Below are 23,032 nucleotides of genomic sequence, written 5' to 3' on the forward strand. Positions count from 1 at the left end.
GACTGGGGAAATAACTCTCCAAAGCACATGCAAGTTGGCTGAAGTCTACCGAATGTTGGGTAGGCTAATCTAATTTTAATCAAGATATGGCTGTAGCTCCTACAGCTGTACTCGAATTAGCTTTGCATTTGCTGGCTTACATACTGGAAGCTTGGAGCTGCTGCAGCACAGAGTTCAGGCCAGGCTGCAAAACCTACCTGTGAAACAGGGCAGGCTTGGCTCTATACAGCCCCAGCTGTGGTGGCAACACATGTGGGAGGGAGTTCTGGCTTTCAAAGCATCATCTAGTTGAACTGTGTCACTTTCTCGTGTTTTCCCCTTAGTCCAGACAAAAGTCTGGACTTTAGTCTCAGACTTAGCCTCAGACATGCGAGAAAATGCGTAGTCTTAAAACCCATCAGCTCTCCCCTTCTTCATTTAAAATTGTGTACAGCTCTCAGAAAAATAACAGGTCTCAGGACATGATAGCTGCAGATGGAGAGCGTGCTATACTTCAAAGTGAAATATTAGTACAGTGAAATATTAGTACACTATGAGCAACCGTTTGGCCCTGGGCTTTTCCAGCTTTGCTTAACGTGTTGCTTTTTTGTTTTGGTTTTTAATCATGCTCTCCTACAAGACTTTCCTACAAACCCACAGTCACCTGCCAGGAGAATAGATTATGCAGAGGCTGGGTAACTGGGATGAGGGGAGTCTTTATAAGACTGGGAGGCCTGGAACAATTAAATTCAACCGATTGACAGAGCAGGCGAGATGAGTTGACAGTAGAAAGATAACCTGTTTGTAAATGCAGCCCTATTTTATCTTCCCACCAATTAAATTAAGTTCGCTTTGGCCTTCAGATTAAAAAAAAAAAAAAAAAAAAAAAGGAAACCCTAAATAAACACTGTTATGCTGCATACATCTTAATACTTCTAATCTTCTGACTAGCAGAGCAAAAAATTAATATCTTCCTGCCTTGGTAAGAGGGAAAACAGATGCCATGGGGAGGAGGAAACAGGAGAGGATGAGCATCCCTAGGTTTACGTTTGTGTCTACACGCACATGCACACACACATATGGAGTCAAAAATAGCTGTGTGAAAGGATGTTTTAGCCCTGGTGTAACAATGCACACAAGCACACCAGCAATGAAAAGACAGCATTTCCACTTCAGCTCGGTGACCCCAGGCAGAAGGAGGAACCTGGCTTCAGCAAGCTTGTCTCATGACAAAACTGAAGCGCCCTGCCTTTGCTGTGCGTTAGCTCGAGGATAAACCTCACATGCTGGCAGCCCCCAGGAAAACCCATGCCTTTTGCTTCACAAAGATGAGGAGTAAATGAGCCAAGATCTGTGCCCTTTCCAGCACTGCCGCCTGCAATCCCAAGGCAAATGAGGGATGCTCTGGAAGTTTGGGCTTTCCCCAGTGCCCTCAGCTTTTGCCTCCTGTAAATGTGCTGCTGGGCATTCAGGTGCTGGAGGGATGTATGACTACTGCTGCTGCCGGAGCCCCACATATCTGCAGGCAGCAGTGGAAAAGAAACTGATGAATATTGCATGATCAGAGGGAGGGAGGTGGGTCAGGAGCTGCTCTCCTCGCAGCAGAGAAGCAAACAAACACTCGCACGCCTGGGAGATGCTTTTGACGTTGGCAAACATCTCCCCGATCCCTTTCCCCTCTCTCCTTACCCTGCTTCTCAGCAGCATGTCTGAGCGCTCGGCTGTGCTGACCATGCCTTCTGAGGCACCGATGTGCTCAGGTTTTCCTTTGGAATGCCAGGCAATGCTTTCTGCTTTTCCCCACCCTCATTCCCAGGCTTGGACTCCCGACAGGGGAGGTGAGGTGTGTTTGCAGCTTGTCCCTGCAGCCTCATAGGTGCCTTGTTGCAACCACAAGGACGCGTTGTGAAATGAGCCTCAGTGCTTTGGCTGGGCTCTGCTGCTGCTGTGGACACACAGCCATCACCGATACACCAAAAGCCTGACAAATCCAAATCCCCTGGTTATTGCTGGGTGCAGGAAAAAATAAAAATGTGGATGGGCTTGGGGGCTAGTTCAGATTGCAGTAAGTGCACTTGGGCACATCCTTTCCATTTTCTGTACTGGGTTGCTAAGACATACAGTAAGGAATTTGCCATCGCCCATAATATTCACATATTTTGTGCTGCTGAATATTGCGTCTCCTCTGCAAGCAGCCAGCATAATTTAAAGCAACTCTGAGGCTACTAGACTCTGTGGTGGGTTGTTTGGGGATGTCGGATTGTAACTGCAGATAGCAAATGTTGTGCCACTCTCTTTGGATGCAACTGTCAAATGGGACAAAACTTTATGTGTTTTACTCCCTCTTGTAAAAAAACCAACTAGCTTACAAAGCTCATGGAGGGGGAAGCTTGCCAGCATTCAGACTAAATGTCTTCTGGATTCATTTTATCCTATTATCCTTAACTAGTTTGCCCTGGATCAGACTATTGCTTCATTAGCTCTATATATGGGTAGGCATTTTCTGTAGTGCTGAACAAAAACTCTCACTTTTTTTCTGGTTTACATAACATTCCTATATTTTTTTCTTCCCTGAAATGCTTTTATTTATTTATTTATTTATTTATTTATTTATTTATTTATTTATTTGATTCAGCATGGGCCTGAGCCACAAATGTTATTTTTGTGTCCCAAATTCCTAAGCAACCCAGCATGTTTGGTGCAGGCACGTTCACAGGTGCAAACCATCGACAAAGGAAAATTATATTTGGAAAGGTGACTTTTAGAAGTACTCTGGATCAGTTTCTTTTTATTTTAATTGTCACTGATGATAAAATGCCACTTCCTGACTTCAGGGGGGAGCAGAACTGAGTTAATGTTAAAGTGTTTTGTAAATCCCACTCACCATGCAACAAAAAAAAATCTATAGTAGATCCCTGAGGTGAAGATTTTAATCACTTAAGACAGGCAGTTCAGAGCCAAAATGTACTATCAAAATAAACAAACAATATCACAGATAACTAAAACTAGAAAGCTTTTTTAAAAAACAATTCCCATTGTTTCCTATCTGTCATTTGTTTATTTGTTCTATTTCCTTCCTTTGGAAAACATAACTAAACTAGTGACTTTTTATTTGACTTTTCCATGCCCTTTCAATCTGAAGTGCTTCTATTTTACATTAAAATAGCAGAAAAAGAAAAGAGGTCTCAGATGAAGAGATCAAAACATCTGCCTCCTCTGTGACATCTGCATAGCTCTGCCTCGCAGCATGACTCTGGTTCTTGTAGGCAGAGATACCTTGGAAACTTAAAACACACCACAAGACTATTTTGTTAGTTAGCGACGTAGGCAAGAATCGTTTTCTATTTTCCATACTTGCACCTAGCTGAGCTGGCTTTGGTGCTCTTTGTTTATGTACATCAACATAAACAAATCACTATGTAGTGAGTCTAAGCTAAATAGTAGATTTGCTGTATGTTATCTACACTGTGGCAGGGTTTTTTTGTGCTTATTTTATTGTAAATGTTATCCTGGAACAATTGTGGTAGCTAGTTTCTTACCTGTGGATGTGAAGAGTGTGAGAACAACTTCTGCAGATCTGCTGCTGCTTCTAGTTTCTTTACCTTCCTCGGACTTCTGTGCTATCTCAGGCTTTCTCTATTTTAATAGTTTTTATTATTTTATTTTATTTTATTTTATTTTATTTTATTTTATTTTATTTTATTTTATTTTATTTTATTTTATTTTATTTTATTTTATTTTATTTTATTTTATTTACGTGACTCTTCTGCTCACATGAGCTTTTAAAGTTTTAAGCCACTGCTCTGCTGCTGCTTGCCTGAATCTCAAACTAAAACCATCTAACATCCAAGTGCAGTGACTATATCCCTTTCTGTGCACCCCCTTGACCCTGGAGCCACAAGAGGCTTGGAGGGGCTGCAGAAGTTCACCAGTGTGGCTGTGGTAGTGAGGTTACCTCCCAGATTCTTACACTGAGTGCCTCTGACGTTCCTTACACATTGTGTTTCACACTTAACGTCTATGCATTCACGTGCTGTCTGCAACAGGTTCTTTTTGAGATACGATCACAAACTGTACTATTTAGATAGGAATGTAAAAATGTTGCATATACATGCATATAAGATTATAGGAAACGTTTGCATTATTTGTCAAGTCGTATGTTTTATTGCTCAGCACTGTGTAATCAGGCAATAAAAAACTTGACCTTTTATGTGATTCAGGCCTTTCCCTTCCCTCTGCATTCATTCATCTAGCTGCTGTGTTGTGTTTTTTTTGAGGGGGCCATAAATTTTTTTATTATTCTTTCCAAGTAATGGTACTGGGGAGAATTTTTCAGATGCTGCCTCCTCTATTACCATCCTGAAATCTGTTTATTTTTCTTTAGTTTCCTAAATCCAGGCCTATTTGCTAATCTCAGAACAACTAAATTGGATAAATGCAGAGCAGGTGCCGACAGAATTTAAATGGGGAGAGTGGCTGCAAGGTGCAAATTGATTTTTTAACTGTCCATCCCATGGAGGATGTAGTAGTCTTCCCTGAAAAGGGCAGGACACAAGCCTTGGTTATGTCCAATTGCAGCTCAATTAAGAGTATAAAAGCGTTCCCCTGCAAGCAGGGCTTTCTTTTTTATGAGCTGTTGGACAGAAAGAAGAGGATGGAGCTAGTAAAGTGGAAAGGGACTCCCTTGGGCGGTATGTTTAGGATGCTCTGTTGCTTCTTTTCTTTGGTCCTAAGGGCCTCTAACAGCTTTAAAGATATGTTTATGCTGGGAGACCATCGCCTCCTTTGCCGCGGATGGAAAAGCGTGCCTCTCGCCCTTCCCGCAAACAGCATTGCAGTGATTTCCCTTCTGAGTGCTGTGGGTAAGTGAATTACATGGAATGAGATTTCCTCTTGTCTCTAGATAAAGCTGGGTGACCGAGTGTAAAATTGAGAGAACTTTGCTTTTGCAATCTATCACTGCCCTCCCTTAGCGCTCTCCGTGGTGTACCTGTGGGGCCTGATTCACCACAGTTTAAAATGGTGTGAAGGCAGTGTGAAAGAAAGACAGCTAGCTCCTTAGTGTGAATTGTCTGGCCCACCGAGACGGCTGTTGTTTGCTAAAATTGTGGCCCAGAGGGCCGCAGGTTTTTTTCTACCCTTGTTATTCTTCCTGTTTCTTGAGCATTGCAGGTCTTGTGCTCCTGTTTCTGTGGGGAAAGGCTGAGCCTGTAATGCATGTGGACAAAGCTGAGGAGCATCTGGCTCCTTCTGCAAGGTCTGTGTACTGCCTTCTGATTCAGTGCGGGTACGCAGCCCTGTCTGGTTAGACCAGCTAGGCTTCTGGTTGCTGTAAGCTTCTCAAATGCTTGAATCCTGCCTGATCTCCTAGAAGAGTAGCTGATGGGATGTGCATCGTGTTAGCAGCTAGGAACAAAAGCTGGTTATCACTCATCCAGTTACTCTCAATGCAATTGATCCTATATAAGAAGCGGGTGAGCTGAAAATTTTAAGGAAAGTCCCTGAGATTGCTGTATGGCTGGAGGGAGGAGTAAACATACAAGTGGAGAATGGGACTCTGGAGAAGTGTGTCAGCTTGCTAAACTAAGTCCCTGTTTCTGCTCTAGGTAAGTGAGGGTTTGTAACAGGTTTCTGTGCTACCAAAGTCTCAGTGGTAAAACCAGCTTAATCATGGAGGGTCAACAAAATGACCTCTTTCCAATCCAGGACTGTATTATGATCTGGATCTCTTTACTTTGCCAAAAAAAAAAAAATAATAATCTTACACTCTCACTATGGAGATGGGTTTTAGAGCATGATGTGTGGGCAGTTAAAACTCACAGGTATGACGGTACAGCCGCTTTTGACCTTTCTGGGTGAAAGGACGAAAGGGCTAGGACAAGCACAAGCTTCCAAAACCGTTCTTGCTGTCTGACCACACAGTGGTTGTATGTGCAGCCTTGGGGATTCTTTTACAGGCATCTCCCCTGAGCTCTCATAATGGAAATGATAAAACTGAAACCTGGGGTTGATGCTAACGAACTTTCTCTCTGCATAAAGATACATGATTGCAGAAACCTGAATGACAAACAGTAACTGCTTTTTAAAATATATATATAATTAGGTATTTGAAGTGGCCTTATAAGTGCTCCCTTTGGAACACGAAGGAGCAGGTAGATAAATTGACTGTTGTCTTGCAGTTATCGTGTAGGAATCTGAGGTATTTTGACTGAGGATTCTCCACCTGGACTTTCTTGGGCAGCTCCATCCTCTACATATTAAGTATATGCTATGTATTAAGTGACCTAGAAGGTAGACCATTCCATCACACTACTTGTTTAGATGTTAGACTATGGGATGGAAATGAGGTGTTAGCTGCTTAAACTGAGAGCGAGCAAGCTTTAAGCCTCCTGTTAAGGTGTGTGTTTATATATATATATATATCTTTCCTGCTTTTTAAGCTAGAGAATAAAACTTTTTTTCATGACCGCTAGACTTGTACATTTAACCACTTTAAATGCTATGAAGCCATTATCAATGGCTGGATGACTGGCACTACTAGCTTAAATGGTTGAGGCATCTTTGCCGTTCTCTGAGTGTTGGGCTGGGGAGAATAAGTGATAAATAACACAAGAGTGAGTACAGTAGACTTGCTGATGCCTGTTGCTTCTTCCTAGACCATGTGGATCAAAGGTAGACAAAGTCAAGTCCCTTAGGATATAGTGAAAATAGGCATTTAAGAGTCTTCTTTGTGGGTCTGGCTCTTAACCTTTTGGCTGAGCGTATTACTTGTTCAAAGCTTGACTCCAGACTCATTTATGCTGAAAACAAAAGCCTATAAACCATGGGATGATGGCTTTGGCTGTGTCTTTTTTCACCTTGGAAAGATAATGAATGTTGTCATATAATGTTGCCTAAATGGTGGGACTCCTGAGAATCTCACAAAAAAATAACAATAAAATAAAAAAGGTGGTCTCAGCTGCTGTTATGTAACTCACTGTTTCTCTGAAGATAAGAACTCAATAGCCTAGGGTGAGAGGATAGAAACCAGCTGTGGTCACTGGAAGCCAAAATAGATATGTATACCCCTGTCATGGAGGAATGGAATTGATGGTAGCAATAAAAAAGTGTTTGGCATCTCCCAGCCCAGCACAAATACTTGCAATGAGTAATTTTAGCTTTTCCTGTGCTCCCTGTTCTAGAAGAACAGAGTTGCTGCTTCTTCCTCCCAAAAGTAGATGTCTCTGTGGAAGGACCATGAGTGGCTGGTTTCAGCAAGATTCTTGGTGTGCAAAGACAAGGTACTAGTCTCATTTAAGTTGCCAAATTGTAAATTGGAGATGGCCATATGAGTGAAAGGGATCACTCATGTAAGGAAAAAGATACCTTATTTGGGTTTAAATGGAGGTGGGTGATGATACCTCGGTGGACCAAAAAAAAAAAAAGTAGCATTTCCATATGAATAAGCTGAAGGTTAGGCAGTACACGCAGTTGCCTTGACTTGTTTTTTTTTTTTTTTTTTTTTTTGTTTGTTTGATTTTCTTTTCTCTGAATATTTTACAATGACTCTTTAAAGGAAAAGATATCTTTCCAGGGAGAGGAGCTGAAATGCTTGCTGAGACTACCATGTGCCATGTCAGCTAGAACATCTGTAGAGTAGGGACATTACAAATGTTGTGAGGAACTTCTGTGGAGATGTCCTTTGTACTCGAAACAAAACAAACAAAAAAAAAAAACAGATGCTTTTTAAGGTAAGGATGATAAGAACAAGGATGTCTTATAGTTTGCAAACCACAAGCATACCTCATAGTGGCATAAGTCTTTTTGTTGCCTCTCTGTGGCTCTAGACTCTTCCAGAAGCAGCCTATGCAATGTTGTTCTGTCCCGTACAAGCTGCCTTGCACTGCATTGTTTCTTCTCTTTGGCAGGATGCAAAGGGACAGGCATCTGGTATGACCCAAGTGACAGGGTTTTGCTATGTCAGTATGGTAACACAGGTGGCTGGGAATGACAACGATAAGGACTTTTAGTAATGAAGAACTGAATGAGTTTAATAATAGCTATTCACATGCTCCTGTGGAGCACGATACTAAGGCCTAACCATGAGAGTTCTTCAGTCTTTGAAATCGTTCTATAGACATCTCAATACAGAGCTGGTGCCACTAAGTGGAACATCTGGAGGAAACATCCAATTTAGTAGCTAATGCTATAAAAACAGAATGTCATTATCTCAAAAATAAATAAATAAGTTCAATTCTGGTTCCATCATAAGGAGACACTCTTATATAGCTCTAGAGCATCCATAAGGGTTTGTGGATTAAACCAAATAATGCCAATTCTGTGGTACCTTTTCAGTAGTTAAAATACAGTGTCTTTTGTTTTAAGCCATCTGTGTGACTCTAGTGGTGGCTGCAGCTAGACAGTATTCCTAACCAACTTTAAAAAAGAACAACTTTGGGTTTAATTCCTAAAAGCTATGTTTTTTACTGAAAATGAACTACAGCTAGTCATATGTTCTTTCCCCTCCTGCCCCAAGCAGGTTTCCAACTAGAATTTGAGAAGCAGAGACCTCCTTTCCTGTGAAGTTCATATTGATTCAGGAAGGAGCTGGTTCAATATTCCCCTGGGAGGGAGGCAGTATTAAATATAATGTTTAGTGATTGGAACTGTGCAAGAAAGCACTTTATTATTCCCACAACTTCAATGAAATAATCTCAAGTCTCTAAAATGGGAGAGTAATAGAATAAACTGCTGGTTTACAAACAAACCAATAATAAAAAAAAAAAAAAAGAGGCAAAAACACTAACACCTCTACTTAACTCTCTTGCTGGCCATGGCCATTTCTAGAAAGGTCAGATAAGCAGCTGAGTTATTCCCCTTAAGATGGAGTTGACCAAAATAAAATCGTCCAGGCAGAGACCTCTGGGCTTAACTTTGCCATCAGGCAGTGCCTCCATACTATGTGCGTTAGTTCTGAATTTGGTAGAGCAGGGGCACGTAGCTATGAAACACAAAGTGCAATCCTTGGGATGTTGGCTATTCTGTTATGATTCTTGTCCCCCACCCTTTTAAACCACAGAAGAATTCTTCTGTCAAAACTGATATAATATTGCATACACAATTTGATTTTTTTTTTGGCAAGAAACTGTCATTTTTCTGATAGCTTTCCAACCCTTACTCCAGAAGTCATTAAGTAAGACAATTTCATTAGAACCAGCTGTGGTAGGCCTGAAATCACCTCACCCTTTGTTACTAGGCATTGGCAGCACCTGCAGACTTCAGGGATGATGAGAGAGAGATTTCTTTAACATATGTCAGACTTGGCAGAGTCAATATGCTGTTGGCTACAGCTGCTAGTTAAACTCCTAGTCCTATGTTGTATGACTTACCCTAAAAGAACACAATCTCTGTCCTGAAGAGCTGCAGGCAATTAACACTCCCTCTCTTGAAACCTACCAGAGGAATGTAGCCTGATTGCTTGTTGGCTAGTAGTAGGAAAAACTAAATTGCTGAGGGAATGGGGCATATGTGTAAAGCAGGTCCTTGAGAAAGAGAGATGCTGTAGTTGGCTCTGCTCTCCTTCTTAGTGACCAAAGGGAACTACGAGGAGATGACAGATGGCACCACTCAAATGAGGTCTTACAAGGGCTGATTGCTGTCTTTCTGTTCTAATCCAGTGTGCATCTGTTGGTCACTGCTTTCTGGTCTCTTGAGAGATGAACGTGCCATTGCTAACCTGGACTTGCTGCATCTCACCAAGAGGCATGGTGAGAGCTGTTGACCAGCCATCAAAAAAAATGCCAGCGAATAAAATAATTCCAATGTTCAGTATCAATTCCCACTCTATCCAGGTGAAACCACTTTCTGGGTAAGAAAGGATTGTTGAAGTTTTTTTCTAGTATATTATTAACTCTGATATTCCATGTAATTTAGGATTGGAATAGGTTATAAAAGATGATGTTCCTTGAGGAAAGCACTAAAATAGATTTTTGCCCTTTTAAGTTATATTAAAAAAAAAAAAAAGTAAAAGAAATCCAGTATAATAATCTTCATCTTTTTTAGCTGCACTTCTAAACTTAAATGGCAATGAGAAGTTTTTTCAAGTCTGTGGCTTGGACTTCTGTAGTGAGAGTGTCCTGAAAGTCTCACTAGAGACTTTACTTTTTTTCTATATCCTTCCCAAGTCAGTAGACATTAAGGGATGAATGCTCATGAGAGTGTTTGAACTTGCATCTGTAGTCATGCCTTTTTGGAACCCTTCATTTGGAAGGGACCTACCAGGATCATCAAGTCCAACTCCTGTTTCCCCACTGGACCACCCAAAAATCAGACCATATGTCTGAGAGCATTGTCCAAATGCTTCCAGAATTTCATCAGGCTCAATGCTGTGACCACTTCCCAGGAAAGCCTGTTCCAATACCCAAGCACCCTCTTAGTAAAGAAAATTTTCCTGATATCCAACCTGAACTTCCTCTCTTTAAGCTTCAAGACATTCCCTCAGATAATGCTTATTTCTGCTCCCTCCTGTGCAGAAGGTTGGAGACCACGGGATATGAGAATCAGCTAGTGGCAGACAGCAATATGAGAAGCCAGAATATTGGCACTGTTGCACAGTATAATAATTTCAGATAACTTTTTGAAAGACTTGTACAAGAGAGGTGTTATGGATAAATGATCCTACTCTTCTATGGATGTTAAGACTACAGGTAGTTGGGAAAAGCTTCTCTCTGCAAGTTTCTTCTGAAAAGTGCTTAATTGTTAACACTTTGGCTTTGGTGAATTTTGCTTTCCAGCAGGTGTTAATGGACTGATAAGATTTATCTAAGTCTGATAAGCTCTTCCACCTGCATAAGACCTGCTGCTTTGGTTGAAAATAAAACCCAAGTAGAAAGTGAGGGTGTTTAGTAGAACCCCTCCAACCTCTTTCTGTAATCATGCCTTTTTTTTTTTTTTTTTTTTAACTGGGGGTAAGTGTCACAACTCTGGGCACAAGTTCTGCACACTTAAGTCACTTGTAAGGCATAGTAGAGGTGCACTGAACTCCAGTGGAGAAATTCAACGGAGCTCTGGGATAAGAACTGCCTGAGATAGTTACTGATTTTAAAATAGGCTCTTTAAGAATATCCTTGAACTTCTGTCTATTGATCCAGGCCTTGCAGTTTTCACATTGGTTTTTCAAATGACTAAAACCATCCCAGCTCCCCCCACAGTTTTAGTTCCTCCTGAGTTATCTGCAGAAAGTTAGAGCTCACCTGAGCTTTGGCAAATGATGAAATAATGCACTATTTAAGCATTAATGTGGGGCTAATAGCCCGTGTGGATTCACTTCAGTTGCTTCTGCTTCTTTCCTCCTAGGTTTGCTTTCGCTGTAGTGCATCAGCCTGTGTCTCAGATACTATGAAACCCTGCACACCTCACTGACCTCCTGAGAGGTAGAAGCTTACTTTGGAGGCAGTAAGAAAATGGGAGGCACCAGCATGAGTCTCTGTAGTGAAGGTATGGTTCCAAAAGGCCTTGTGCTCTGATATTTAGGGTACCAGCTCAGGCTGGATGTAGGCAATTCTGTGCAGGGACTTCTTAAACCACACACCGTTAAAAGATGAAGGGTATCTGTAGCTGTGTGCTTATCTTAGCTTTCCAGGAAGTTTCTCAGAATTTTCTTGAACCTCTGTAGTTGAAACCTGATGTGGGGTAATCAAACAGCATATCCTTTGAGAATGAAATGCAGTAGGACCTATATTGGTAAACTTCCACGGTTCTCTGAGTTATTTATATTTTAACTTGTGTGGGGGAAGCCTAGTTGATATTATCACAGAGGATGGTGACAGAATGGAGAAACTCAAGTGTTTTCTTTTTGGAGGGACACATGAATTCTAGTCATGTCCATTCCATCTAAAACAACATATACAATACTGCACCAGAATATGGGTGCAAGAACTAAAATGGAAGTAGTTAAAGCATAAGTACTGGGGAGGAAAGGGGAGCTTTGTCTGAGGGTTCGAACTCCTTTTTTTTTTTTTTTTTTTTTAAATGGAAAAATATGGTTAATAAAGACTGGGAGCAATGCTGTGATATGGCATGGAAAGATTGCTTGGGGTTTTGGGTCAGTGAAAAAAGTTTTAAGACTCTTCAGTAAACATACCCTTTTTTTTTCCCAAGAAGATGAAATGACTTGTATACAGACTCCCTGCTATCTCTTAAGAGGTAGGAAAGGAGAAAAAAAAAAAAAAAAAGGCAAAGGCAAGTGGAGTCCCAGGTAATGCTGTGAGAAGCTGAAGTTATAACACAAGTACCTGTGGATTTCTGTAGCACTGGAGCAGACCACAGCTGCCTTTAGAAAGGTAACAAGTGGCTCAAGTTGCTTCATTTGCCATATACAATCTTGATGGGGCCAGTCGTGTAATCCAGAATGGTGACTTTTGCTAGTGCTTAAAGCATTGAGGTGGGGTAGTAAGTGGCAAAATAAAGGGGCTTCAGGTAGCTTGCAATAGGCTTGCATGTAGGGAGGACCCTGTTCTATACAGTAAGGGCTGTCTCTTTTCTGAATCATGACAAATGAGCAAGTAGCAACAAATCAAAAATACATGTAGATTGCCTTCAGTGACCTGGAGCTTCCACTTTGACCACAACTGATCATGTTCTTTCATTCCTTTGAGCAGCTATGACGAATACTTTACATAAAGTGCTTTAGTGCCCAAGCAGGTATGGAAATAACTGGAAGCACTTCAAAATGTTCATGTTGGTACCCTGATTTCTCTACAATCCACCATTCCAGGGGGTAGAAACATAATTCAGATCCAGACACTGGAGCTCTGGCTCTTTTAAAATCAAGCCCAAGCAACTTTTTTCATGAGGTTGCAAAAGCATTTTTTCCCATGGGTTGAAAGCTGAGTTCTAGATCTGTTAGAAGGCTCATTTCATGTGTCAGACACCTCACAAAACACCCCTACTTCCTTTCAGTTAGTAACAATAATATTACGAAATTCTATCTATAACAGCAACAAAACGTGCTGCCACTAACTGTTGATCATGATTCCTTTTTGTCACAACTCAAGCTGCCTGTGACTAGTTATTGTGACACTGTATGATTATCCCAAGGCCTGATGATATCACTTCTAGTGAAGTGCAACCTTACTCTGTTCCTTTCACGTTGGCTTTAGACTACTTTGTCTAGCTGGGACAAACTTCAAGGGCTTGGGAGGATTGATTTGGAATTCAAAATGATTTTGATCAAGTGGAGATGCAGTCCAAAATGAAACAGATGGAATTCAAGACAAGTGTAGAGATTTACCCTTAGGAAGGAAAAATCAAATATATGAATACAAATGGAGAATGACTCTCTCAGCAGCAGTGCTAGGGAAGACCTGATGGATTAAATGATCTGCAAATGGCAAGAGGATCATTCCATCTTCAAAGGGGAAAGGGGGGGAGGGAAGAAACAGTCCTGAAGGAAGGATTAAAATAATGCTTATATAGAGGGAAGGAGGGGAGTACTTCTACGGAGGCTTTGTCTGTAGCATTTTGCAAAGTCTTTATAACAGCTTCAGAGAAATGAGTTCTAGGGAAAAGGAGTAATGCGAAGACATTCTCGTGGGAAGTATTAACGTACAGACAGATGGGAATATAAGTGAGATTATTTACAGGACACTTGGGGAGAATGCTGAGTAACCTACACTGTGTGAGAGTGAGAAGAGTATGAAGAAAGGGCAAATAATGCACTCAAGTAGGTGCCTCAGGAAGGCAGTAGAATCATCCTCATTTTATTTTTTTTAAGTGGTTAGATAAAGATCTGTAGAAATAACCAAGGTAGGACAGTCTCTTCTTCCTTAAGGAAAGATAGGAGGGGCTTTCCAGTCCTATAATTTCATGATCCTTAAATTGTACCATAACTTTGACTTTGAGATGTTCTTAAATTCTAAATCAAAATTGCCATTCAAGAAAAATACCGGTAGTGGCTTTGGGGCCTGCATGTGCCAGCTTCTTGTTTATTCCTTTCTATTTGTAAGTTGTCTTCATTGGACAGGGACAATACAGTTGCCACAGTGCCAAGACTGTTCTGGCTATGATGCACTCCGAGGTGTTAGTATTGGAGGCATTCACAGAATTCACAGTCTCTGCTCATCTATGGATCAATGTAATTGAAATATACTTGTAGGTCTTCCATTTGGGGTCAGGGTTTGAGTCATCTGCTTTCCAAATTCTATCCTGCTCTATTATTCTGTTTTTATCTTGGAAGAGTTGTTAGGAAGTGGATATTGCAGGCACTAGCTGACAAACTACAAGCTAGTAAAACACTGACCTGAGAAAGCTAGCAACCTAGGCTGGGGTATGAAAGTAGAATATCCTGTAAACCAGAGCTGTAAATGCACTGCAGATGAAATGGCCTTCCTTGCATTGCTGCAGCAAGACTAGGGACTTCATCAAAGGTAGCTTACAGGATATGTCAATCTTGTGTACAGCTGCAGTTAAAGAAAAGACAGGTCTTAATAAATCTCTTTACTGAAATATGCTTTCCTTCCCTCTCACCTCTGCTGTCAATGGCTTTCTTCGGTTACCTTTCTAAAAGGAGTGGTTGTATGTGCAGAAGCATCCCAGGATTATTTTCCTGCCTTTCTTCTTTCCTCTAGTAACCGTCCCATCTTTTGCTCCGTGCCTTGACATGGGTTATTTTCCCGGAGAAGCTGGGCAGTAGCCAAAAGACCATACTAGTTCGATGAAAACATCAAATGGCTGAACTGAAGTGTTTGGAGTGATGCTTCAGAAATCTTCTGGATAGAAGGAAAGGGATGACACAGGCAATAGAAGCTGCTAATCTTCCTTTTCCCTGTGGTTAAGAGCTCTCTGAGCATGACATACAATCCAGCACAACTCTTCTATAGCGGAGATGCATGTCCGTTGTTCCAGTGAACACAGAGTTAAAATGGGCAGCCCTTGTCCTTGTGAAAAGAGGGAGAGCGTCTTGCTGAGATGACAAAAAATTCTTCAGGCATGGAGGAGGCGGTCTTCTTCATAAAATTATCCTTTGGAATACCCTGTGTGACTTCTATCTGCAGTGTAACATATTGACTTTGGCTCTTCTTGAGGTGATCTCTAATTAATGTTGTTACAAAGACTTAGAGATCTATGTCCTGGGGGGTCTTTCATACAGCAGTTGGGTGTGGAATAGGTGACAGAGAGGGAGCTTCCTGTGTAGGAAGCAGAGCAGCTGAGTTGGATCACTAACTCATAATCCTAGCATGAAGTACTCTTGTAGTACATCGTAGCTGTTTTTTTCCAAATACTTCCATATTCTGTTTTAATACTTTGCTGCAAATTGTAACAGCCATGTACTGTGAAATTTGCTCAAGATGCTCAGTAAAACATCTGCTGACACTTTCAAACTTGTGCTCTTCCAGAGTAGCTTAAGACTATTGCCCTACCACCTACGTCCCAGAAAAATCAGACTGAAAATGCCCAAGGATGGGGTAAAGGAGGACAGTGGTAGGGTTACAATTTATAGTCTGGGTAGCTTCTGGCTAGGAACTACAGCTAATGCTGTGACCATGGGGGATTGCGACAAAAGGTACTTACTGTTTTTTCCTTAAATGTGTAGTGATAATATACAGTTGCTGATATAACTGCCTGAGGAGATCTTGGTGCTTTCTAATATAACATTAAGCTCCCTCCATGTACATCTTTCTGCATTCTAATGTGTCTCTCAAATGCTTCAGTAGGCAGAGACTACAATGAAAAAGGTATCATATTCTTTTAATGCTGGTAGCTCAGTAACAACCTGCGTGAGATGCTTAGTCAGGCTGCAGCTGTCAAGCTGAACATCTTTCCTGTGGCAGGTGTAAACTTCATGCTATGTAGCTACAACAGGGCCTTCCCCTTACTTGAGGAGGTACACTGGGGGAAAGGTGTATGTTAATAAATTCTCCCCACCCGCCCTCCCTCCTTATATTTGCCTAATGAAGTACCTCGAGACACTCTGAGGCTTTTTCATTCATGTTCATAGCTAGTTCACTCCCCTCTGGTGCAATGAAGAAATGAAATCACAGGTTTGAAATGATCTCAAGTAACTGACAGTACTCTGAGGTTTAGACTTGCATCCTCTAATTCCTCATCCACATAAGACACTGTCAAGGTACTGTTTCTTGCACTTGGTGTCTTTTGTAGTCTGACCATCAAACTCATTGTGAAGTTCTAGAATTATTTTTGCTAGTGGTAGGCTAGCTACAGGTGGTAAATCAGATGTGGAGCTTAGTGTAGTTAGTGTAATGGAGAAAATCCAGCATTTGACTGATCAGGGAGGGATTACATCGGCTGTTTTTTAACCGTTTCGGTTGCCACATTTCTGCCTGTGACCTGATTTACCTTGAGATGGTTACTCCTTTTGTAATTTGGAGTACTTACAGGCATAAAACAAAAGTCTTCATAGACAGACTGTTAGGAACTTCAGGGATGGACAGCTTTCATTTGAAAACAGCTAGAGTGGTCAGAAAGGAATTTTGGTGTTTGGATTTGGACATAAATATTTAAAACAACTCCACTACTGTGTTCTTGGGGTCAAGTGAGGCTTTTGATACTGAATTACTTCAGCAGACAGTTTGAAGTTTTCCGTTTAATCTTTTCTAAGTCAAATCTATCAAGTCATAGAGCAATGCTTACCTTTTCTATATGCAAGTGCAATAAGGTGAAAGCCTTATAACTAAACTGACTTAATGAAAACCCCTTAATCCCATTAGTCAGTGAAGCACTATGAGAGCCCATTCTGTCACACCTGTGCTTCAGACATACCATGGCCTCAGGCTATGTGTTGGAATTGAAGTTTTAGCTTCCCGAATCCCAACCTGATCAGCAATTGAAATATCATCTTTAGAGTGGCAATTTTGAGCCTTTTTTCATTTGTGAACACTTCATAGAATCATAGAATGGCTCAGGTTGGAAGGGACCTTAAAGATCATCCAGTTCCAGCCCCCTGCCATGGGCAGCGATGTCACCCACTAGATCAGGTTGCCCAGGGCCTCATCCAACCTAGCCTTGAACACCTCCAGGAATGGGGCATCCACAGCTTCCCTGGGCAGCCTGTTCCAGTGCCTCGCCACCCTCTGAGTGAAGAATTTCCTCCTAACACCTTATCTAAATCTCCCCTCTTCTAGTTTAAAACCACTCCCCCTTGTCCTATCATTTGAAATGTGTTTATTGCAGGGGTGGCATAGATCCTGGTACAGTGCATTAAACAAATTGATAACAAGCTTGATTCTCTGAGTCAGCTTTTTCAGATTGCTCTGGGCATGGTTTATGCCAGAGCTCCAAGGATCAAGCTGAAAAGTACTGTTAGGCTATAGGCAGAAATAATGCATGGTCTTTCCACTCTGCCTTTCCCATCAATGTGTTAAAGCTCTGTAAGAAAAGGATTCATTCACTGTGTTGTGGATTGCCCTGATGTTTATGTCCCTTGGTGCTGTACTTATTTCTTTTAGGCAGAAATGCAACTTCCTGCTTATTTACCTGTCCCGGAGAACAAGTTGAAAAATTTATCCATAGAGCCATGTCTGCTAATGCTGCTCTCTAGCCCCGCTGCCTGCGTTGTCCAGGGGCAAGACTTCATGCCTGAGTTCCCTGCATGCCCATCCAGCTATTTGTGTGAGGCTGACATCTTGTACTTAGGTATTCAGAGTTGCTCTGGCTAGCCCTCTTTGAAGGAAAATACCCTGTGTAGCTCTTCAGCTCTCGTGTCGTTAAACCAGAAACAAAGGAGTGAAAATGCCTTTGGGCTGTGATATGTTACAGATTAATTTTAGGAGAGACTCTTGTATTGGTACTCTTCTTTTACTTCCTGCCATTTTTCTTCTTTACCTGCAGAACAGGTTCTCCTCTGCTTTCTGGGATGAACTCTTTCAGTTTGTCCCAGACAATGATGCTTGCTTTGTATTGTCTGAACTGTGGGCCTCCCTAGTCATTGGAGGGGCAACTGGGAAGTTGAACACTAATAATATGCATTGCTTATGTTAGAATCAGAGGAACTACAATAAGGTAACAAAAAATAAATAAAAATGGGTATAGAACTAGTAGATATGCCACGATGGATGTGAATGAAGAAGAAAGGGGACTGACTGTATGTGGAAGGACCAATGTGGCCAGGAGAAGGTGGGCTGTAAAAGTGGAATGTGTTGATGTCACTTGGAGTAGCAGGTCACTCACGTCAGAGCCCACCTAATTCCAGCTTCCCGAGAAGCCTAGGTCTTGGAGGAATGAAAAGGACAATTTTCAAGTTATGAAGAAATGGTGGCATGAAGATGAAGAACAGGACTGGCGCCTTACAACACCCTGTTAAGGAGACAAAAGTCAATCACATATTAATGAGCCATACAGCTGAGACAGAATGTTATAGTCACTGTTAGTTCTTTAAAGGAGGTAGTGTGAGTGAAATCTGGTTTGGTTTGAAAACAAAGATATTCTCTCCTCTGAAGTCTCATGTCATTGCTGCAATGTTGCATCGTCATCTGCTATCCCACCATGCTCAAAGGCTGACTCTGCTGTGCAGACTCACTGTGCAGACTTGAATCTGCAGTGCCATCTCCAGCTAAGTAGCTTCAGTCTTCATCTATCCTTCAGCAATAAAGCTTTTTCTAAGGTTTAAAACTAATCTCTTACTGCAGTCATATCCTGTAGGTTCTTGCTTACTCTACAATGAACATACAAAAACTTAATTTGACTTATTAATGAAGTTTAAGAGGCATTGTGACTTGCCCTTGTCTCTTTTTCTGATAAAGAAGCCCCAGTATTGTTCTTTATTCATAGTCCTATTATGTAGTCCTCCAATAATTCCTGTTCTCTACTGGAATAGTTACAATTGATGCGTGTCTTACTTTAGGCAGGATGTCCTCAGACTAGGTGTGGTAATGCAAATGATCAATTGACAGCACTTGATATGGCGGAAATGTTGGCATAAGCTCACTAATTGGAGCTAGATCATTAAAGAAAACAAACTAGTGAGATGATATCTAATGGTAAATAAGAGCCACTGTAACTGATGAAGGCTCAATATAGAACTAGGATTGAAAAAAAAACAAAACTGTGCTTTTCTTTTTAAAACAATTATAGGTCTTCTGAGAGGAGCTGAGGAAATCTTCAGTCTTATTTAGAGACGGGGTACATCTTTAGTTTTGAGTAAAATTATTTGTTGTTTTGCTTTCAAGGTTCTAAGAAAAAGCAGTAGAATTCTAAATGTTGTTTCTGAGCAAGTTATAGGACTTTTAATACATTGAAGTGAGATATGGTGAAATTTGAAACTCCTCTTTAACCAGTACACCTGGATAAGCTGGACATGAGTTCCAGAAGTGTTTTGCTCAAAATCTGCTCTGAATCTTCTCTTCAAGTGTAAGAAGAATGTAAACGTATATTTTAATGTGCATGCACATATATATATGTGTGCCTTTTCCATCCAAAACATGCATGTACTTCACATGGGGAAAAAAAAAAAAAAAACAGTTGCTGATGCTGAAAGCTGCTCAGGAAGTAAATCTGAGAGTGCTCCAGTTTGGGACATCGTATCTGAAGGTGTCATGGCATGGAGCAGAGAGGAAAGCCTTCTTTACATTGCTCTAGTGCGGCCACTTCTGAAATGCAGCACTGCAGTTCGGACACCTCACTTCCAGAATGTCTGACAAGGTTGAACGGGGTGCTGCATGAGAACATAATTAAAGGCTGGCATGACCTTATTTACAAGGAGAGACTTAAACACGTACAGCTTGGTTAAGTTATGAAAAAAGGGTTTACTCTGTCAAAATGTTTGGAGAGCTGTAAAGCCTTAAAAGCACAGGGCTGACTAGGCACCTAAAGTAAAATTTCATGATTGATGGATGGCAGAAAGCTCCACTATGATGAGATATCTTAACTTGCAGACTGTTCTCCTTGGAGAGACAGAAAGCATCCTGTGGCATGGGGCTTTTGTAATGTGCCTGAAAGAGCACAGCAGCAAATATGGGTGTATATCCTTCCCTGTGGAAACACTCCTGCACTGGCCAAGGTTTAAAAGTGAGACAATATATCTTCTTCCAGACAAAAATGCTGCATAAGGGCAGAGCATAAGCAAAGCAGACTTGTAATGGCTTCAGTTGAGTCACTTTTCCATTTCAAAATGTTTAAAGAGAAGCTGTGATTAAAGGGCTGAATTTTGCTTATTTCTTCAACTTGGAATCAATCTGAATATGAGGAAATATGTCATTTTTACATTAAATGAAAAATTCTGGATTCCTAGTTCTCATCAAACTGTTGACCCACACTTCATAAAAATTTCAGAACCTCAAGTTACACAGGATTGTTGAGAGTGGAAGGAGGATCCAAAGACTGTCTAGTCAAACTCCCTTGTTGAATAGATGGTTACAAACAGTAGGTAGCTCGAGGCTGTGTCCAGCTGGGTTTTGGATAGACCCCAGGTTGAAGACTCCACAAGCTCTCTGAATGACTTGTTCCAGTGTTTGACCTTCACAGTAAATAAATACATAAAATAAATTCTTACATTGAAGTGGAATTTCCTATATTTCAATTGGCACCTACCACCTCTTGCCCATTCACTGGGTACCACTGACTAGAGTCTGTCTTCTTTACTGCCTGCCATCAGGTATTTATACACATTGATGAGATTCACCCTGAGTCTTTCCTCATTGAGGCTGAACAATCCTAGTTCTGTCAGCCTCTCCTCATATATCAGAAGCTCCCAGTCCTTAATCATCTTAGTTGCCCTTTTCTGGACTCATTCCCATATGTCCATGTCTTTACTGTACTGGGGAGCCCAGATTAGAGCACAGCACCCCAGATATGATATCTTCAGTGTGGGTTAGAAGGAAAAGCTCATTTCCCTTAACCTGCTGGCAATGTTCTTCATCACAGGAGGCTGCTGACTGCCACTGCTGCAAAGGTAACACTGCTGGGGACTTCTGGAGATGCAGAGCTCATTTCCAACCAGTTGACCCCAAGCATGTATTGGTGCAGGAATCACTTTCTTGAACTTATTGAGGTTCACGTTGACCCAATCTTTCAGCCTGGCAGAGTCTGTCTGAAAGTAGCACAACCTTCTGGTATATCAGCCATTCCTCCTCATTTTGTATCTTCTGCAAATTTGCTGAGGGTGCACTCTGCTCTGTAGTCTAGATCGTTAATGAAGAAATTGAATTTTATTGGTCCCTCTGGGGTACACCTCTAATGACTGGTCTACAGCTGGGCTTTGTGCCCACAAAGATCACAACCCTTTGGCCCCAGCATTTGAGTCACTTTTCAGTCTCACTTTCTACTTACTTAGCCTGTAGTTCATCATTTTGCCAATGAAGATGTTATGGAAGATGGTTTTAAAATGTTAGCTACAGCCAAGATAAGCAATATCTCTTTTCTTTTATCATCTACTGAACTAATTATTTAATTGTAGAAGGCTATGAGGTTGGTCAGGTACAACTGCTCCTTCATAAATCCTTGCTGACTATGCCCAATCACTTTTTTTTTTGGTCCTTAATATGTTTGGAAATGGGTTCCTGGGTTCCAGAAATGTTTGCTCCATCACTTTCCTAGAAACTGAGGTAAGGCTGATGGGCCTTTAATTGCCCAAATCTCCTTCTTTTTCTTGAAGATTGAAGATAAGGGTGATGTTTGCAGAAATAGAAATTATCAGTATGAACTTAGTGCATAAATTTGCTTCCTTTTTTTTTTTTTTTTTTTTTTTTTCATTGGTTGGGGAAAGTTTGTCTCTTTCTTGGAATAAAACATTAGGGTATTTTAAAGCAATTTCCCGGACTGTAAGAAATGCTTCTATAGCCAAGCTTCAGCAAGTGCAAGGAAGTCAGTGACTGGGGACAGATCCTGCAAGCTGTAGTTGAGAGCAGGTAAAACTTGTGCTCAAGACTCTGACACTGCTGAAATAAGGATGTTTCACTTCTTCCCTCCCATCAAGGACAGTTATCAGCAAGTAAGTGCCCACCACAGCTGTCCTGTGCATCTGCAGGTCACTGCTGCAGAGTGACACCAAAGGACTCCCTCCTTCAAACTGCTGGGCGGGAGGGGACTGCAGAACTGGCCCCTCATCAGCTTGTTCTCCCTGCCGCTTTTGTTCTCTGCCTTAATTCCCTTTTGAAGGGCTGATATTTTATTCAGCAGCCCCCGCTGCGCTGAAGCCCGTGACAGAAGTTTCTCAGAAGCACTCTGCCGACAAAATGCTAACAGCTGGGCTTTGAAACTCCAGGAGCGCCAGGCAGAGAGGTGATGGTGGCAGGGAGCAGAGAGGAGGGGGAGAGAGAGGGAGAGGGAAGAGGGGGGACAGGAAATGCACTATTTGTTAGGAATAATGAGGCAAAGATATGACAGAGGTTTTTATTACAAATAATAGACGGTGAACTTCAAACAACAGCAGTGAGTCATTAAAAAAAAAAAAAAAAAAAAAAAAAAACAGCAACAGAGTTAAATAAATGCCTAATTAGCCAGCACCATGAAGGTGGAATTTACAGCTCCAGAGATTCTTAAGGGAGAGTCAATAAATTCACAGATGTTTTTTTTTTCCTTTTTTTTTTTTTTCTCCCCTCCTTCCTTTCCCCTCAGGCACAGAAGAAAATGTGAATGAGCCCAGGGCTGTTGTAAAGGTTTTGGCGGGATTTCTCTCCTTGTTGGCACGAACTGCAGCCTGTGTCTCAGCAGAGACAGGGCTGCCCGATCTGCCCTCCCAAGGGAGCCAGGGTGATTTGTGAGTGGCAGGAAGGAAGGCTGTGTGTGTTTGGGATCAAATCTACGAGTAAGTGTCTCTGGTCCAAGGACAATTCCAAGAAAATGTAGGAAAGTGTGTTGCAAGCCCTGCACGCACCTTTTGTGCAAGACCCCACGTGATATAGGACATCAGAATATGTTACTCCTGCTCTTCAGTTTTGCCAAGGTGTCTGTGAATTCTGCAGGTTTCTGTGGGGTAGGTTTGAGTTATCACAAGGTGAACTCTGATCTGTATGACTATGTAGAAGCACGATGTTGCTTGTGCATCTGTGCACAGAATGTGGCTTGTGGGTCCACTCTGCCATGCAGGGTTACAGTGGGGCTCATTTTAAAGATAACAACT

General features: G+C 41.5%; 1 long non-coding RNA gene across 4 annotated transcripts in view; it reads left to right on the forward strand.

The window, feature by feature from the left end:
- LOC106016330 (uncharacterized) overlaps positions 1-23,032 on the forward strand; it is a 117,385-nt gene that overhangs the window by 66,582 nt on the left and 27,771 nt on the right. Inside the window, exons 1-2 of one of the 4 annotated variants that reach the window (XR_003494901.3) lie at positions 4,490-4,841; positions 11,314-11,454. The exons of 2 other annotated variants lie outside the window; for them this stretch is intronic. This is a non-coding gene — a long non-coding RNA (uncharacterized lncRNA). Of the gene's footprint in view, positions 1-4,489; positions 4,842-11,313; positions 11,455-23,032 lie in introns of those variants that run through there. One more of the 4 variants, XR_003494900.3, reaches the window with a different exon arrangement.

The sequence above is a fragment of the Anas platyrhynchos genome, chromosome 1 (assembly GCF_047663525.1).
Source record: "Anas platyrhynchos isolate ZD024472 breed Pekin duck chromosome 1, IASCAAS_PekinDuck_T2T, whole genome shotgun sequence".
Lineage (NCBI taxonomy): Eukaryota > Metazoa > Chordata > Aves > Anseriformes > Anatidae > Anas > Anas platyrhynchos.